This window comes from Pongo pygmaeus, chromosome 4, assembly GCF_028885625.2.
Source record: "Pongo pygmaeus isolate AG05252 chromosome 4, NHGRI_mPonPyg2-v2.0_pri, whole genome shotgun sequence".
In the NCBI taxonomy this organism is placed as follows: Eukaryota; Metazoa; Chordata; class Mammalia; order Primates; family Hominidae; genus Pongo; species Pongo pygmaeus.
The window spans coordinates 132,352,468-132,371,201 of NC_072377.2; the positions used below are offsets into that span (position 1 = coordinate 132,352,468).

At 38.1% G+C, this 18,734-nt stretch overlaps 1 protein-coding gene across 2 annotated transcripts in view; it reads left to right on the forward strand.

The window, feature by feature from the left end:
• CCDC192 (coiled-coil domain containing 192) overlaps positions 1-18,734 on the forward strand; it is a 227,998-nt gene that overhangs the window by 181,166 nt on the left and 28,098 nt on the right. The gene's annotated exons all lie outside the window — the stretch shown is intronic.

The following is an 18,734-nucleotide window of genomic DNA, read 5'->3' on the forward strand; positions in this document are numbered from 1 at the left end:
CTCAAAATGTGTTTCCATTATAATCAGAAGTGTGTATGTACATTTCAGGTATGTAGATGATGTGGAAGAAATTTTAAATTTTATCTTTGTGAGCTCTAATAGTTTACTTGGCAACTGGCAGTGCAGTCCTCTGACATCATTTTCTCATTGTTGACTAGTTTTATGAAGATGTGGCATTGTTCTAGAAAGAAATTGAATAATTATGAATTTAAATAAAGTACTCAGAAATTTGTGTTATAGTTGGCCAAATGTGCAAATAAAGATTTTATTTTATTTTTAATGCAAGAGCTGGTTAAATAGAAACACATAGCTCAGGGTTAGGAAGAGAAACAGTATAGAGTAGGTTTGTATGAAAATAAAAGAACAGAGAAAATAATGCTCTCCATTGTCTCGAGTGACACAGAATTGGCAGTAATCCAAATACCACAGGAGACAAGATTAATATTAAGTATATCTGTCAACATCCTGTTTGAAAATCTCAGCCAGGATCGGAGATATCTGAAAACATCCAAAGGGGGTTTCGCCTAAGAATGAGTCATAGTCTCCATAGCAGAAAGCCCTAAAATATCAGTATCGGGTGTTAGAAGTCAAGCAGACCTTAGCGATCATCTTGTCCAATCCCGTGTTTTACAGATGAGAAAACTGGGGTCCAGACAACCCTCTCTCCACCCAGCTACACTGGCTGGCACCAGGAAGTAATGAACAGAATATGGATTTGGAACTATACAGAATTAGGACCAGATCCCAGCTCAGTCACTCAGACAAGTCCTTTACTATTTCTGAGCCTCAATTTCCTCAACTTTAACATGAGAATCAAAATAGCTACTTTGCAAGGTGGTTGTGAGATTGGGAGCAATGCACATATAAAGCTTCTGACACATAGAGAATCAACAAATGCTAGGTCTTATTGCCCATAGTCCTGGGATTAGTAACAGAACAAGGACACCCACTGCAATCCAAGTGTGTTCTCACTACGCCTTTAGAGATCCCCAGTCAGTAGACCTCTTCCAAAAAGAGGGGAAGGGGAGGAGTTATTACACTCTTCTATAAACACGTAGGCCTTTGATAATCTGGAAATATCAAATGAGCCAGCATCGTATAAAACGCCAACTGGAACTTACTAACTTTTCCAGAACATCAACATGACAAAGGATAGTTTAACATAAGGGGCAGAAATCTGATAAACATTTATAAATACAGCCCAACGAACCTTTCTGAACTGAATCTTTCATACTTAAGCATGTGTGGGGATGGGGTGTCAATGTTGCATATATGTATACCAAACCAGGTTTTGTAAGTTATACAATGGCCTATTTTTAAAAATTCAGCAATAACACATTAATTTATCTAACATTTAAGACAGACCTCCTGTATCGAAAATAAAAGTTGAAATTAAAGAAAAAAAAATTTCATGCCAAATTAAAACTTTGGGAAAAAAAAATCCAAACCTTTAAAGATTGAATGAATTATAGCAAAAAGATAAAGGAAAATTGCTTAAGCCTTTGCGGTTTGTAAAAGAGTGAGACAAAGCTGCAATGTTTATTTGTTCTAATTACCTATCTCCATTGCAGGTGTATATGACATGGATATACAGGCCCTACTACTTAAAGGATAGACTTAATGACTCATGGGCAACCTGATTACTCAGATACTTTAGTCCTGTCTAATTTTTTTTTTTTTTTTTTTTTGAGACGGAGTCTTGCTCTGTCACCTAGGCTGGAGTGCAGTGGCATGATCTTGGCTCACTGCAAGCTCTGCCTCCCAGGTTCAGGCTAGGAGATCATGGTATTCGGTTCCCCTCCATTCAAAGAATGAAAATTTCCCACTTGTAGCTCCTGATTCTTTTCATTTTTTTCATTTTTTTTTTTTTTTTTTGAGATGGAGTTTCACTCTTGTTGCCCAGGCTGGAGTGCAATGGTGCGAACTCGGCTCACCACAACCTCCACCCCCCGGGTTCAAGCGATTCTCCTGCCTCAGCCTCCTGAGCAGCTGGGGCTACAGGTGTGCACCACCATACCTAGCTAATTGGGGTTTTTTTTGGATTTTTAGTAGAGACGTGGTTTCTCCATGTTGGTCAGGCTGGTCTCGAACTCCTGACCTCAGATGATCCACCCGCCTCGGCCTCCTGAAGTGTTGGGATTACAGGCGTGATCCACCATGCCCAGCTGATTCTTTTCATTTTCTGGGTTTCCTGTTTTGCGGTTTATTAAAGAAAAACCCAAAGAAGATATAATGACTGGTATAGTACAAAGGACCAATTCCATAAATATAATTGCTCAATCAGAATGTTTTTATAATGGTGACTAGGTTACTAGTATAGAGTATCTCCTACAGACTCTACTGACTTTGCTCTTCCTTCTAAATAATGCTTTCTTTGAATTAAAAAACATTTCCTTTATGGAGCAAATGTACCAAAAGTTTTTATAGCTTTAGCTTAAAACTGCAGGTCAGCTTTTCTTTTAAAAAATCTCTCTTTTTTTTTTTTTTTTAAAAAAAAGGTTTTATCATCTTCTATGCCTTTTAAATAGACTTTTAGTATAACCAGACAAGCAAAATAAATAGCTACACAGTAGTTTCCTCATATATGACTGTTATTTGATTCCATCTAACGAACTAGATATTATATCCTACATTATATCAGAATCACTTTATTTTACCTAAGGCAATTTTAAAGTGAAAATTTCTATATTCAGCCCCCCAAAAATAAAAATCAACAACAAAAAATCCGTCTCTTATAGGAAAGAGGGATATGCCAAAAAGGGATATGACGTCTGTTCACAATTAATTCATATGGAAACACTGCAAAAGTAGCACCAGATAAAGGGAAAAGTAAGTTCATTGGAGCATTGAGTTGGATTCACAGTAGGATATTTTTGAAGGTGAAAGTTAAGGCTCTCGGGTTGTAAGTTCTTATGACAGAGCAATTCTTGATGTAAAAGTAGGCTTATCTAACCAGGCCACTTTTAGAGGAGGATTTTTAATATTATTCAATGGAAAAGAATCTTGTGTATATATGGAATAATGCAATTTTAGAAAAAGTGCATACATAGTATTTTGGGTTGTTTTTTTTTTTTCATTTTTCCTCTTAGGAATTAGCCTTTAGAGAAGATTCTCATTTTTTTCTTTTAAAATTTTGCATTACAATAGGTGTTCTACTTTATGAAAGCACTTTTGAAAAAAATCATTTGAGAATGTGAAAATATTTAAGAATGTTTCAACTTCTCATGTAGTTTACTTCAAAACTAACCTTTATAATATTAGACTATAAGTTATGCTGCAGAAGTAATTAATTGACCTGATTCTATTCAGTAATTAAGACTCTCCCGGGTATCAAATGAGAAGCTTAACATACTGGGCAGTATAACAGTAATCATTGTGAAAGTGCTCACTTTGGCTTTATGATTAACATAGGAACTTAAGAACTGCTTAGCTTAAACACTTGCTAGAGTATATTTAATAGGGCCTGAAAGAGACCTTAATGTGGTCCAATTTTTTTTTTTTTTTTTTTTTTGAGACGGAGTTTTGCTCTTGTTGCCCAGGCTTGAGTGCAATGATGCAATCTCCATTCACAGCAACCTCCACCTCCTGGGTTCAAGTGATTCTCCTGCCTCAGACCCTCGAGTAGCTGGGATTATAGGCACCCACCGACACACATGGCTAATTTCTGTATTTTTAGTAGACAGGGAGTTTCCCATGTTGGCCAGGCTGGTCTTGAACTCCTGGCCTCAAGTGATCCGCCCACCTCAGCCTCCGAAAGTGCTGGGATTACAAGCGTGAGCCACCGAGCCCAGCCCAAACGTCTGTTAATAGAGGAGAGGAGCTGGTTTAGTTCCTTGATTCAGAGTTTCCTATATAATAGAAAGCTTGTTTGTAGGTGTAGTAATTTTTTAAAAGGAAAAAGAAAAACTGAAATCATGCCCTACTTTTAGCAGTGGTCCTGTTTTGCAGGTGTGAGGAGGAGGGAGGAGGAAGGGAGAGGTGGAATACAAGAGAAGGAGCTGAGCATGAACACAAAAGAGCATGCAAGAAGGTTTTTTGACTCCATGAAATGCCGAGATGTGGACAAAACAGCCTTCCAGGGAGCTGGTTCCCATCCCTGCATGGTACCCTTCATGCTCAGCAGTGTCCTACAGTGAAGGGTTGGGCGAGAGAGGGATGGAGAAAGACAGAGGTTACTGTGATTGAGATGGTTCAAGGGTAAATCCATAGTAATTCTGAACTTAGGACAAAAGTATGGTGTTCTAAGTAACCCCTGTGGCTCTAAGGCACACAAGTCATATCTAATGAGGACAGATTTTCACTGTGAACAAGGGTCCCTAACCTCAGTTTTGCCTTTTCTGTGGCACCTACTCTGGCTCCAGGGCAGTGGTTACAGCGAGAGTGGGTTTCTTTGAGTCAACTAGCTGTTTAGGAAGAAAATACGTTTTATGAATGAGGAATGACTCACAGACACGTTTTGAAATTTAGTTTCATAAGTTATAGAATGCTGCTAATTTTAAACTCCAGAGCAAAAGTTAGAAACTACATCTTTATTTCTCTGTTTTGCATTTTTGGGGGGAGTGAAGAGGGGGAGCTTCTTTTCAATAAAGCGAAAGAAATGATCTAATACAGAGGAGAAAAGAGGACCAAACAGGCACCATTCTCTATACAGACATTTGTCTGAGGAGAGAAATGTGTTCAAGAAAAGCAGTGGAAAGGTTAAGGGACCATCCAAAGAGAGACCCAAGCCCTGCTCTGAGGCTGCTGACCAAGCTCCTCATCAGTCTGGACAATGCACATGTTGGCAGAAGAGGAAATGTTTGGAGAGTTTCTGGAACAACATGCGGGCTGGCTTAATCATAAAGTCTCAGGGTTGGCAAGCCAGAGGGCCTGCTCTTGAACTTAAAGAACATAAACACAGCCTCTCAACTGCCAGCCATAAAAGTAAACCATCGTCACACTGCACCAAAAAAAAAAAAAGAATTGATTTGATGAGAAAAAAAGAAAAAAAGATCTTAAACAGCTGTCCATTCAAACCAAATCACCCAGCAGTGAATCTGCTGATTCTAAGCTCATTTGTGGGCTTGTGGCAGCCTCATGGAGATGCAAACCTGATCTTAATCTGGCAGGACCAGACTCAAAATTTTATTGTGTTTTCAAAATCACAGCAAGTTCTCAAAACAACCTGCATGTTTATCTTCGAATATTTACCCAAATACCCTGAATGTACAGCTGTCCCATAGGAATGGCAACGGGCATCACAAGGGAACACAGGTCCTGATTTCTGTGTGGGACCTCAGGTGTCCTCTGTGGTTGCCTCAAGTTTGTTTCCCCTGACGCTTAACTAATACCTTCAGATTCCCAAAGAAAACTGCCAAGCTGATTCCAAAAGTCCCTCCCTTCACCAGTGTTTAACATCCTGTGTAGATTTAACCACCACTGATCGGACACATGTTAACACTTACTTTGAATATCTAGCGTTCAGGAGAAAGAGTGTAGAGTGGAAAAAATCAGAAAAACTAGGATCAAATCCCAGCTTTGCTAATCCTAGTATTTGGGCTATGCCTCAGTTTTCTCATTGCCTTAAGACTGGAATAGCGTTACAAAGTTTTGTTGAAAAAAAATATGGAAATCCCCAGCACCACAGGTGCTCCTTCCTTTTCCTGGAGGTGTCTGTTCCTCTTAGAGATGCTACACCTTTAAAGCAGGGTAGCATCCTAAACTCAGATGTACATGGAAAACAGAATTGGGTTGATTCTATTAACTATAAGAAAGTCAGTAAGGCCAGTGCAGATTCAAGGAGATAGGATGAGATTCCACCTGTTAATGGGATGTGGCAAGTTCACATTCCGAAAAACATGTGAGACGGGACATAGTACTGTGGTCTTGGGAAATATGACCTGCCATCCATGGTTTGCCATATAACCCAATTTTGAAGGTCAGAAGCTGAAAATAGCCTGTTGGTGTTTTCTTTGTGATAAATTCCAATTTCTCTGTAGCCAGATGCTTAAATGAGACTAGCACAAATGATTTTTTATTCAAAAAGACAGAAGAGAAAAGTCTATTAAACATTATAAAACATGATCACAAATGTACCTCTAATTAAATTAAATTGACAATGTTCCTGAGCCATGACCTCATGGATAGAGTGGCTTGGCTTCCTAAAAGCCTAGGTAATAAGTAAGGGGGATATGGCAAACTCTCCTATTGAATTAGCTTTTCTTAAAAATTCTTTTTTATTAAAGCAGTACTGTATAAAAGTTGCTATGTTCTATCAGAATCTATTTGAGTGAAAAATAAATAAACACAGTTACTGTGTGCCTCAGGTCTTACTAAACAGTCCCTCTTCTGAAGAAAAGACCAATTTGAGAAAAAAATTAACATTTGGGTTCAGAATAAAACTTTTTTCCCCTGGAGAATACATATTCTGGTTAAAAAAAGTTTAAGTCTGTATAAGTTGTTTTTTAAGCAGAAATATAAATTAGTCAAAACAGTGGGACATGACTTAAATTATAATCAATTTTATTCCATGTAACACAATTGGATATCTACTTACAGTAAACAAAAAAGATGAACTCTTTCTTTTTATGAAGTTTATATGATGAAATTCATTCCACATTGTTTCACTGAAATATTCTTAAGAAATTAAACTGTTTTGTTAAATCATGACATTGCTAGGTAATATCCTAAAAAAATTATTCCTAAATAATAATCATCAATGATTTGCAGTTATTTTGAATCAACCTAGGGTGGAAAAAAAGTAATGATTAGGCAGTTATTACCAAACCTCTTTTTCATTTGTATTTTCATTTGTATATATGAGGGGGAGGAGCACCTTGTAAAAACTATATTCACATCCCTACAGGATTTGACTGGTTTAGAAAAGTAAAAAAATATAGTTTAAAAACAAATAGAGAAATTCAGAGAGTCATTAGATATGAAAAGCAAACATAATTAAAAATAAAATTAATTAAATCATCCCTGAGGGATGGAGAGAAGGGAAGATGGTTATTTTTGTACTCGCTTCAGGGAAAGCCTAACGGAAAAGTATGGCATCCAAGAATCTTCTCTTCCTGCTCCCAATCAGTCAGGGCTTCTTTACCATTCATCTCTTTCCATTCCACACATGTTTGAAGGTTCATCTATATTTTAAAGGCTGCTGGTCCTCCCTATATTTTATAGGCTGCTGCTAGTATTATTTTATACTAGTTTTTACAGTCCAAATACTATTTTGTATTCTGTGACTTTATTTTGTATTCTGCAACTTTATTTTGTATTCTGCAACTTTAATAAGATCTTTTAAATTTCAGTACTACAGGGATCCCAAATAAATCCCAAGTAAATTGTGATGAATAAATTGTGTATGTAAGACAGTAATTGTTGAGGAACACAAATCTTTCTTCTAATAATAATAACCACAGGCCGGACATGGTGGCTCACGCCTGTAATCCCAGCACTTTGGGAGGCTAAGGCAGGTGGATCATCTGAGGTCAGGAGTTCAAGACCAGCCTGGCCAACATGGTGAAACCCTGTCTCTACTAAAAAATACAAAAATTAGCCAGGCATGGTGGTGCATGCCTGTAATCCCAGCTACTAGGGAGGCTGAGGCAGGAGAATCGCTTAAACCTGAGATGGGGAGGTTGCAGTGAGTCGACATCCTGCCCCTGCACTCCAGCTTGGCCTGGGTGATAGAGTGAGACTCCATCTCAAAATAATAATAATAAAAAAATAAAATAAGAACCACATAATCTAGAGAGAACATAACAACAGGAAGCTATAAAAGTTTCTTTTTTCCATTCTTGAATCTGGGTCCTGACATTCACAACATGTTTGTTAAAGAAAACAGAACAAAATGAACAAACAAGCAAAAAACCAAAAAAACTTCCTGCTCTCTTTTAGTTTAGGGAATGCTCTTTAACTAACATAAACGTTCCTTACTTGATCATCACCCCCGGTTTTCACATACCTCCTATCTGCATGCATTCATGAGACGTATGTCATACTTGGCAGTGAAAGTCAAGAGATGAATCTGATGTTGGGCTAGCCTTCAGCCTAGGATTCAACAACTTGCATGACTATAAAGTGCGAAGTAAAAGCCCAGAAGGATTGCTGACTGCCATAGCTACAGAAAATTTTCTGGGTTCATGTGCATCATAGAGTAACCTCCTGGGCAATTAGCAGTGGTATTTTTAAAAACAATGACACCAGTTACTCTGGGCAGGTAGAGCTTGTGAAGTACCCTAGTGCTTCAGCAATGGCTTTGAGAGTGTAGGTCAAAATTCTTAATTGCCTGGAGTTGTTCTGGAGCATGTGAGCTTAACTTTATTGTGTCTATCAGTCAACACTCATGTGGTTGCAAGTGTCAGGAACCCAGATTATACTCGCTTAAACAAAAAAGGGAATGTATAGGCTTTTTTATTAAAAATCTCAGGCATGGCAAGTTCCAGATGCTCGGAGAGGATCAATGGGAGTCAGGAGTCCATCTGTCTCCCAACCCTGATTTCCTCTCTAATGGTTCAACTTTCCAGCATGCTCTTCCATTGCTGTAAAGAGGCAGACACCAGCAGCTCCACACTTGCAGTGTACATGGTTAGTAACCCCAGCAGGATAAGAACTCCTCTTTTAGAACAATCCTGTCTAAGTTCTGTAATTCATTCTTTTGGAGGAATTTTTTTTTTTTTTAGATGCAGTTTTGCTCTTGTCACCCAGGCTGGAGTGCAATGGCGCAATCTTGGCACACTGCAACCTCTGCCTCCCAGGTTCACGTGATTCTCCTGCCTCAGCCTCCTGAGTAGCTGGGATTATAGTCACCCGGCACCACACTCAGCTAATTTTTGTATTTTTAGTAGAGACGGGGTTTTGCCATGTTTGCCAGGCTGGTCTCAAACTCATGACTTCAGGTGATTCGCCCACCTTGGCCTCCCAAAGTGCTGGGATTACAGGGGTGGGCCACCGCACCCAGTCTTTGAGGAATTTTTTGAATGAATCATTATAGCTGGATGATGAAAAGTTTTGGAAGGATATGTTTGGTTCGTGCAGGCATGAGTGGAGCCTCCAATAATGTCAACTGCTCCCAAATCATATAGCCTGGGAACAGAAAAGGGGAGATTACCAAACAAAAAATAGCTGTTCATTACAAATACAAATGTTAAAAGCTTGGTCTGAAGTCCAATTTTAGGTGACCCAAATTTGAGCCAATAATTTTTAAAAAGAAATAAAATCCAAAGAAATGAAAGGTTTTATTGAAAACTGTTTTGTTCAAGGTGGCAGCCAGTTATTGACATTAAATTTAAAGGAGAGTGAATTTCATCATGACAAAAAGTGGCTGTTACAGGTAAAATAATGACCCTCCCCCAAAAGACGTCTTTACCTAAATCCTGGAACCTGTGAATATGTTCACGAACTTTGCAGATGTGGTTAGGTTAAGGATCTTGAGATGGGGAAATTATCCAGGTGGGCCCAGTGTAATCACCTGAGTCCTTAAAAGCAGAGAACCTTTCCTGCCTGTGATCAGAGAGAGATGTGATAGATTATGAAGGGCCAGAGAGATGCAGCATTACTGTCTTTGAGGATAGAGAAAGGGAGCCACGAACCAAGAAATATGGACAGCCTCTGGAAAATGGGAAAGGCAAGAAACAGATTCTAACCTAAAGCCTCCAAAAAGAAGACAGCCTTACCATAACCTTGATTTTAGCCCAGCAAGACCTCTGTTTGGACTTCCAACCTCCAGAGCTGAAAGGTAATGAATGTGTGTTGTTTAAGCTGCTGTTTGTGGTCATTTGTTAGAGCAGCAATAATAAAGTAATACACAAGCTATTCCTGCACCTTCATACATTCTGTAGCCTAAATTCTTAGCACATGGTTTGTACAGACCACTTAGAACTGCTCCGACTGAAAAGCCTCATTTTGGCAGAGACCTTTTTTTTTTTTTTTTTTCTGAGACTGAGTCTCCCTCTGTTGCCCAGGCTGGAATGAAGTGGCACGATCTCGGCTCACTGCAGCCTCCACCTCCTGGGTTCAAGCCATTCTCCTGCCTTAGCCCCTGAGTAGCCAGGATTACTGGCGCCTGCCACCACACCCAACTAATTTTTGTATTTTTAGTAGAGAAGGGGTATCACTATGTTGGCCAGGCTGATCTCAAACTCCTGACCTCAGGTGATCTGCCTGCCTCATCCTCCCAAAGTGCTGGGATTACAGGTGTGAGCCACCGCACTTGGCCTGGCAGAGACATTTAATGCTCACTGAATATATCCTCATCACCCGCCTTTCCCAGTCTCTGTGTAGTTAAGTAGGGTTGTGTGGTTTTCTCTGACCAGTGGATTGTGAGTTTAGGTAACAAATGTCACCTTCCAGGCTCAGACAATGAAAAGCCTCTGTGCAACCGTTTGGCTTGTTCTTTCCCCACCTGGGCAAATTGGAAGACTCATGTTGAGGTAGTTGCTGCTACTAGATGCAAATATCCTGAATCCCTGGGCTTTTGCTGAAAAGGAGCTACCTGGAGGACCACTGGGGGTACAGCAGATTTTGCATGAGTGAAAAATAAATTTTTATGTCTTAAGCCACTGAAGTTTACAGATTGATTTGTTTCTGTAGACTAACTTAGTTTATCCTGATGAGTTAGAATAATGCTACCTCAGGAGACAAAAGGTTCAACCTTTCAAGTTTAATGTGAAAACTATTTTCTAATTCAGTCTCTCTTATTAATCTATGAAGTTGTGTCTTTAGGCTTCGGATTCCCTCTATGCATAATAAGGAGATATGCAATTTTATATAGCACTTGGAAAAATATTGAATATTATTTAAGTGACTATTCCCTTTATTTGTGGTGTTTACATCATATAATGATGAATTTTAATTTAGAAAACAAAAAAGTTTTGCATTTTATTAAAAAGTAATACTTTTTCTGTCATTGACTGGTAATGCTGATGCAGATACCATGCTTTCATGTCAAGTTCACAATTTATGTGATGAAAATTGCCCTTTTTCAAAATATTTCACGTTTAAGACCTTTGACAAGATACTAATAAACTTTAGCAAAAGAGCATACTTACAGCTATCAAAAGGTGTGACTGACATGAAAAGTAAACTCACAGCCTATGTTTCTTTTCTAAGAGAATTGGAATGCAAAAAAAAAGTAAGCCAAAAGCAATGGCTTAGTATTTTCCACTTAATCATCCAAGGTGAGAATCACAGCTCAAAAAAAAAAGCAGCAATTACCCATTTTCACTTCTTTATTTGATGGATGAGAAAACTGAGAATTGCAGAAATTAACTAATTTATGCCAGGTAGCCAATAGGGAGAGAGATATCATTCCTGAGGGAAAATCTAAGTGCAGGTAGAAAGCAGCAATTTTGTTAAAGGCAAGCTGGATTTGCCTGATCAAAAATCACTTCTCTTTTTTATAACGGTTTTTTTATTGTGGTAAAATATATATAACATATAATTCACATTTTGACCATTTTCAAGTGTACAATACAGTGGCATTAAGTACATTCATGTTGTTGTGCAACCATCACCGCCACCATCCACCTCCACAACTTTTCCTTCTCTCAAACTGAAACCCTGTGCCCACTGAACAATAACTTCTCTCCCCCGCCTGCAGGTAACCACCATTCTGCTTTCTGTCTCTATGAATTTCACTATTCTAGGTACCTCCTACACAATATTTGTCCTTTTGTATCTGGTTTATTTCACTTAGGAAATGTTAAGGTACATCCATGTTGTAGCATGTATCAGAATTGCATTATTTTAAAGACTGAATAGTTTTCCATTGTGTGTATATACCACATTTTGTTTAGCCAATCATCTGTCAATGGACATTAGGGTTGTTTCTACCTTTTGGCTACTGTGAATAATATTGTTATGAGCACAGGTGTACAAACATCTATTTGAGGCTAGGTGCAGTGGCTCACACCTGTAATCCCAGCACTCTGAGAGGCTGAGGTGGGTGGATCACTTGAGCCCATGAGTTCGAGACCAGCCTGGGCAACATGGGGAAACCTCGACTCTACAAAATATACAAAAATTAGCTAGGCATGGTGGCACGTGTCTGTGGTCCCAGCTACTTGGGAGGCTGAGGCAGGAGGATCACCTGAGCTTGGGAGTTAGAGGCTGTAGTGAGCCATGACCACACCACTGCACTGCAGCCTGGGCAACAGAGTAAGATCCTGTCTCCAAAAAAACCCCAACAAAAACAAATATCTATTTGAGTTCCTCCTTTCAATTCTTTTGGGTACACAGCTAGAAGTGAAATTTCTAGGTCACATGGTTGTTCTGTTTAATTTTTGAGGAGCTGGCACATCATTTTTCACAGCTGCTGAACCATTTTACATTCTTATCAGCAGTGCACCAGGATTCAAATTTTCTCTACATGTTTGCTAACAATTGATATTTTGAGGGTTCTTTGGTTTTTGTTTTTTTGTTTGGTTGGGTTTTTTTTCACAATAGCCATCCTAACAGGTGTGAAGTGTTAGCTCATTTTGGTTTTGAAAAAAACCACATCTTTATACTACTGAAAAGCTCTACCACTACCTTGTTTGAATTTGGAAAAAGTTACGAGTCATATCTGTGAACAAAGTCCAACAAACCCACAAGTTAGCCATAATTTTAGTGTCTACAGAGACTAAACAAATAAATAAGAGCAGAACAAAAAATAAATAAAATAATTCATTTATATAGGGGTATTTTTTTCAAATTTTATGTTTTAAAACAAACTGAAGTGTTTTATTTTACCTAACTTAAAACTTCAGATTTGGGTTATAAAGTTATCTCAAGTAATTTACATTGAAAAAAATTTTGCATATTACAATTCTTCAGTTATTGTGATCCAATATTAATATCAATTATAGTAATTTTAGATATAAAAAACTATTCCAATTATTTATTTCCTTTCTCAACAGACAGACCAATATAAATAGATGTTAAAGTCTGACATCTATTTCAAAGTTTTGCTTTTAAAATAAATGTTAAAGTCTGACATCTATTTCAAAGGTTTTGCTTTATCTTAATCAGCTATTTCAAGTAATTAACGACTTTTGCCTCGATTTTACTTCAAAACGGTTTAAATTTTCATTATATCTGTCTATTACCAGTGGCTGAAACTGGTAGAAGTAATGTAGCTCACATAACAAGATTTATTATTTATCAAAAATTAAGTCATCAAAAATCTTTGGTATGCTGGTGACTCTTCTCTCAAAAGAAAACCTACAAAAATCTTTAGCTGCTTTGTAAAATTAGTTGAATCCATATGAACTGTCAATCCAGATATTTAATCTGATAACCCAGAGCACTCTGCCTATCTAGACCAAATAGAAATGGTGCATAAACTCTCTAAATCATAATCAGGTTGTAATAAACAGGCAGTGTATTTGTGAAGGAAGGAAGATTATTGCCTACTCAGGGTTAGTACTTTCTAAGACTACAACCACAATTTAATGGTTTTGGATAAACCATTAAAGAATGGCTTAATGTCATCATCGTGCTCACCTGTAGAGGACCCATCTCTTCTGATGTCTCGTCTTATACACACACTGACCACACACATCTCACAGCTTGTTCAGCACTGGGACAGCTAACTTCATGCTTTTTTTCGTTTCCAGATAGATGATTATTTTGGAGGGGGAAGTGCTCAAAACTGCTAATAATCCAAACACATTTATTTCCCCGGTCATATAACTTAACAGCTCTTTGATATGGGACAAATCAGTTTCTCCCCTTAGGAATTTAGAGGTCTACAGGTTCTTACTCAGAACTAAATGAAATACAATTATATGAACCGGGTTTTTCTAAATCTTAATTTTCAAAGAAGTGTAAAGGGGTATTATTCTTAAAGTAATACTACAAGTCATTCTTTCACTTTCCCAAAACAGAATAAAAACCTCAAACAAATTAGATTAGAAATAAAGTTTAACATCACTTCTTTATGCTAAAATATAATCATGTTGGCGTTGTCACATGCTCAAGAAAAACTTAAAACTATTATATTTGTACCTGAGTTGAATTTTTATACTGGTAGAACACTAATATTTTGAAATATCCTCTGATATAATTTATAGACTTGGTAATTTTATTTTATTTTTATTTCTCCCTCGCATTTCCTTTTGTCATTAAGTGTAAACCTTGTGGGAGGCTGAGGGTTACTCCTCAGGGTAGGGAAGAGTAAACACTGCATAGTACAAAGAATAACTGTTCAACTTTGGCATTCAAGTTGAGATTTTTAAGCTCTACAGGGAAATAATAGTTGTGAAAATCAGGTTTTGAGAAGAAAAAATGATTTTCTCAGACTCTCAAAATCATGTCTTCATAGGTTGAGTTGCACAAAATTTTTAACATTCAACCATTTTTTGACCAATGAAATGTAACTTTATTATTGTTCAATTTATAGTGTATATCAAGAACTCAAGCTTGGAGAATTGGCCCTAGATTACAGCATGAAGAAGAAAGGGAGGTCATGTGATGTGATATAAAGAAAATGCTTACCTTTTTGTTGCTAGAAGGAGGAGCCAAAGAGAGAATAGGGAGAAAGGTCTGTGAAGGCAGACACAAGATCAACCCCTGGGCGAGAGCAGTGGACAGGGAGATACACACCCAGGTGGGTTTGGGGCCAATTTCACTGCCTCACCACACAGAGCCTGAGGACTTTTCAAGGCCCTTCACAATACCTTATGTTGACTAGCCACAAGTAGGAGCACTTTTGGTTCCAAACTGCAAGGACCGAGTTACCCTAAATGGGCAAGTTTAAGTTCACTTCTTCCCCTTGCTACTATGCAAGAATAGATCAATAAAAAGAAGAAATCAATTAAATTTTGAGGTATTCCATACTAGATTTAGACAAAAATGTTCTTCAGAATGGGTTGCATTTAGGAAGAAAACAAACTTTTTCTATTTTTAACATGTTTGCTACTTTTTAACTTGCTACCTAATTTGCAGTCTTTTGTGTCCTTAGTATACAATAGTTCCAATATCAACAGCTGTAAAGTGACACAATTCATTCATTGTCACATTGTTAGTTAATGGAAAAAAAAACTATAAGCAACTTTCATATTTTCTGAGCTTGGTCCAGGGCACTTTCTAATAGCGTTACTTTATTTTTAAGCTTTAGTTATAAAGTGCTAAGACAACGATGCACCGAAGTTTACGGGACTAATGATAAATTCTTCTTTTTACAATTTTCTGGTCAAGATAGATGCATAGAAGTGTTCAAAGCTTGACAGAATGGTTTATATATATATTTTAATTCTTAAGGGAGGCCACAATCTCAATTCATCTGTACAATGGCTTTTATTGCCTCTTCTATGAAAAGGAATCAATATAAGGATCAAATTTCCGTATTTTCAAAATGTGCTCATTTTAATTTGGCACAGTTTCTTCATTTCCTCTGTGGATGCCAAGAAAAGCACCTGTGTGAAAAAGGCTTATGTTAAACTTTGACAAAACAGGCCAAGTGCCTATAAGAAGATGAAAACAATCAGAATGTGTTGCAAAGAAAAGTTGACCTTTCTGAGCCTCCAAAGCCTCAGATTTGCATCTCCTGCATGAAGCTAGAGGCTAGACTCTTCCTGTCTTATTTATTATCTGAAAATAATATGTGCCTTTATGGCTGTCAAGATGATGAATGTAAAATCCTCTATTTATCAACCTTTAAACAAGATCACTGCTTGGTGGGTCCTTCGAAGCTTTTGGCATCTTCACTAAATAAAAATTGCAAAAGCTCAACACACAAGAATGGGTGGCAGCTCTTTAGACTGGCTTCTTAAGTAAATTAATTGATACAAAGAATTCAGGTCCAGATAAAACCAAAGTGGCTGGCTTTCTCAGATTTGTGGGTTAGTGCATCCATCTTTACTAGCAAGTGATTGGTGCAATATAAAAGGAAACTTCCAGCTGTGCTCATAAATGGTTGGGTGTGTAGTTAGGGAAATCCATACAACCATAAACTCCCAGTGTTGAGTTAGTAATTGTTCAGAACTGAATAAATATGTAGAAGTGTAAATAACTGAATGTAGCACAATTCCCCAAAAAGTCCCATTGTTTCCCCGCTGCAGTAAACACGGAGATTTCTTTTCCCATGCAGGAGCCTCAGGAAAGGTGGTATCCAGTAGTAAGTAGAGGACCCCTGACTCTCCAGATCACAGTAGTTCACATGACCCCATACACAGGCTAACAGCAGTGTCCTGCCAAAGTATAACCCATGGGGAATAGGCCTTTGAGGTTGTTTAAAAGTGGCAGACTGTGAGAGAGAAGCATATTTCCTTTCTGGGAGCCTAATTTAGCTGGAAAATGAAGATAGGCAGAATGTGAGTTTCCTGCAGCTTCGTGCATTGTGTAATTTTATTAGACATAAAAAAACTTCCTCTGAATGACTTATATTAACCAATTGAGATGTTTACTTTTATGTAAAATGTGACCTTCAAACTATGTAAACAATATCATCCAATAAGAACACAAAATATTAATAGCTACCTAAAATGCCCATCACGATCAGTCTAATTATCAAATTCTGTAATGGAAATTGCTTTCTTTAATTTCACAAGGCATGCATTGAGTCCCACAATATGTGTATGTATGTCAACAAATATTTGTGGAACATCCGTTGTGGGCCATAAAATTGTTCAAGCCCTGGAGACGTGAAAACAGGTAATACAGTGTCTCTAACCCCAAGGAATTTTCATGCCAGAGAGAGGAACAGACATGTAGACAGGCAAACACAAAGATTAATGTGGGGTGTTATGATGGCTGAAGAGAAGCTGGGAGCTAAACCTGCTGTTGGTATATAAGTCTCTGAAATCCTCATGGCTCTGGAGACATTACCAGTTACTTGTAATACTAATGGACAAATCCTGCATCCTCTTCTATGAAGTGATCACAAGAAGCTGAAAAAGCGTGTATTATATTCTTCTCAGCACCATAAGTTCATGCACTCTATAATTTAGATCTATTTATTGATAGATATAGATATACAAAGAGACAATTTTTCCTTCTAGGTCCATAAAGGGGTACAGTAAACTTACTAAACAATGTACAGTAAACTTGAAAAAGAGAGTGACAGATAATACAACAATTCTCTATCTTTTGCCTTATACCACTTTTTTTTTTTTTGTACAGACAAGGTGGTGTTACTCTGTCACCCAGGCTGGAATGCGGTGGTGTAATCATAGCTCCCTGCAGCCTTGAACTTCTGGGCTCAAGCAATCCTCTCACCTCTGTCTCCTCAGTAGCTGGGACTACAGGCAGCACACCACCATGCCCAGATAATTGTTTTTGGGTTTTTTTTAAGTTCTTTACTCACTTATCTCCCACCTCTCACCAAATTCTTTTTTTTTAGTTGGAATTTTGCTCTGTCGCCCAGTCTGGAGTGCTGTGGTGCAATCTCGGCTCACTGCAACCTCTGCCTCCCGGGTTCAAGCGATTCTCCTGCCTCAGCCTCCCGAGCATCTGGGACTACAAGCTCACGTCACCATGCCCAGCTAATTGTTTTTTTTTTTTTTTTTTTTTTTGTATTTTTACTAGAGACAGGGTTTCATCATATTGGCCAGGCTGGTCTCAAACTCCTGACCTCATGATCCACCCACCTCAGCCTCCCAAAGTGCTGGGATTACAGGTGTGAGCAACTGCTCCCGTCCCAAAAAAAAATTTTTGTCAGGAAACAAGGAAACAACATTAAGCAAGGAAACGTTACTGACAGTATATTCAGGCTATTTTTTCCAGTAGCCTCCCCTTAAAGCATAAATTATGAGTCCTCATTAACAGAGTACAACAATGGGTTGTATAGCTGTTTTCCTTATCTCTAGTGAGAATAGGTTCCTGGGTTTAGCAAAAAAAAAAAAAAAAAAAAAAAGCTGCACTTTACACTTTTTTTTTTTTAACTGTAATGTTTAGAGGTTATACTAAAGATGTTTAGAGCTTACTCTGGGAAGCCAAGGGCTTCTGCATTTGCAGACATCACAGGAGAACACCAAGCCTCTGTGATAGTGGGAGGTTTCTCGGCAAGGGAGGCAGCCTCTTATCACAGGTGGATTCCTTGTGGTGATAAGAAGGTGTTCATTGGAGCTATTATATCCAAAAGACACAGGATTACCTGGGGAGGAGGAACTCTTCACTCTCTGCTTAGATATTTGAAGCAACTGGAAATTTCCGCTATAGGTTCTCTCTTCCATTCAACTCTCAATGAGTTCCACAATGCTTCCAATGAAACTTCCTATGGCTTGCTGTATATACCACAAAACCAGGCTTATACCTAATCATAGAATAAAACACTGTCAGTTCCACATTGCTCTACCCTTCACCATGTTAATTAGGGTGGGTGACACTGTAGGTGTGTTCTGCACTGGCCCTGATCAACACATGGTCCCATCATCAAAAGTCAAACTGTCCAAAAGTTTTCCATGCCATACTGACAGCTAGCTGTATTGTTTAGCCATAGAGGAACTGTTCTGGTTCATATGTGAACTTTCTAGAGATAGCATGATTCAAGGACAAGACAGATGGTTTTGGGGTCAAGCAGATAGGAACTTAAGTCCCAGCTCCATAATTTTTCAGCTGTGACCTGGGGTAATTCTGCAAAAGCATGTATTATGATGCCTAGTCTACAGACCAAGAAACTAAAGCCCAGAGAAGCTCCAGTAACACAATAAGAAAAGGAAGATCTAGGAAGAATTCAAATGCAAATGCCACTTTACCATATTTTCCAAAAGATTGTGTCTTCTCCTCCCTGGGCTTTGAATGTTCCACTTGTTCAGATTACCATCTGTGATAAA